The 1,433-nt window shown below is 41.0% G+C and overlaps 1 protein-coding gene across 1 annotated transcript in view; it reads left to right on the forward strand.

Moving 5' to 3' along the window:
* The window catches only part of MFHAS1 (malignant fibrous histiocytoma amplified sequence 1), a 112,838-nt gene that overhangs the window by 110,166 nt on the left and 1,239 nt on the right, over positions 1-1,433 (forward strand). The window lies entirely within an intron of this gene.

Raw genomic sequence — 1,433 nt, forward strand, 5'->3', positions numbered from 1 at the left:
CGGACGTGTTGTTTATTCTTTAAGCCTTCGCAGATTTAAAAAAGAAAAGATACCTGTCTCTTTGCTCATGGCTTAAGTGTTGGTTCATAGAGGTTGACAATAATCATCAAGAACCTTAAACATGCATTTCAGGCAATAGCCCCTCCTCACCTTTTCAGTAAAGGTCCCTGGTCACTGGGTGATAGTCTGATGGAGGCCTGGTGATTAAGATTCTTCAGGGGAGGGGGATTAAGGGATCCACATATCCAAGGAAAAGTGGAGTCTTGCAATAGCTTAGATAGTCAGGCGTCAGTTCCGAAGCATGCAAAGAGCTCTGCTAATAGGTCCTGTTCCCACCCCCCACTGCCCCCTAGAACAGAGTCTGTGAAATTTAGCAGAGCTCTCTGAAAGCTGGTATCAGACCCTAAGATAGTGAGTTGCCTAATTGGAGAGCACAAGCCCACGTTGGTTATTTATAAATACAGAACCTCTGATTGGATGGTCTACTGCCACAAACTAGTAAAACCCTGGTTGTAAAATCTCCATGACGTAAAACCTAAAAAGCCAACCAACCAAACTGCTCTCTCCTCCTCATCGGGGCCAAACAGCATCCACTGCAATAGTAACACGTTCTTTCAAGAGTGTGCACGCCTCTGTTTACATCTGCCGCCTCCGCATGTGGATTGAAAAATGTGTGAAACTGTTTCTTTCCAGGGTAAGGCAAGAAAAACTAGTCAGCGGTATTATTCGTTTACTTCTATAAAGTATTGTCTCTTGGAATGCCACAGTATACAATGTCTCCACATATTTAAAAAACAAAATAACAAAGAAGCAAGTGGCTGCATTGCAACAACAACAAAAAAAATACACAAATCAATTTCTGTAGACTGTTTTGTACCCCAGGAATTAACTTTATGAACTCCAGAACCTCCAAACAAGCATGATTTCTTACAATCGTAAAATCAAATGGGATCAGACTAGTTCCGCATTTTAATAGTTGAATATGACACCTCCAATTTGCAGTTTCTTTTGGAACAGTCACAAGATTCACCTTGTTAATCCTTCTGTCACAGTTCTCCTGTGTGTGTGTGCATGTGTGTGTAAGTGTAAACTGAATGGTAACATTTAATTGCTTTATGGACCACTGAATTGTTGGGCATCAAAGTTTTCCAATTGGCAGGAGACAGTTCTTCAACTGTCAAATTAACCGACTTTGACCAAAAAAAGGCTTGGTAAAGTGACTTCAGGCTAACTCCCCAGGGGACTGTATTAACTGAAGAAAAAAAAAAAAATGTTCCTTTGGGTGACATAGCCTGGAAAGTGTGTGCTCTTATGATGAATATAGATGCCCACATTCTTAATAACTGCTCTTTTTGGATCAGTGATGCTGTATGCTGTCATCTGACCTTAGAGAAGCAGTGTAAGAAGAAAGCTTGGTGTCACATGTATTTGAG

This window comes from Bison bison, unplaced genomic scaffold (genome assembly GCF_000754665.1).
Source record: "Bison bison bison isolate TAMUID 2011002044 unplaced genomic scaffold, Bison_UMD1.0 scf7180017864105, whole genome shotgun sequence".
Classification (NCBI taxonomy): domain Eukaryota; kingdom Metazoa; phylum Chordata; class Mammalia; order Artiodactyla; family Bovidae; genus Bison; species Bison bison.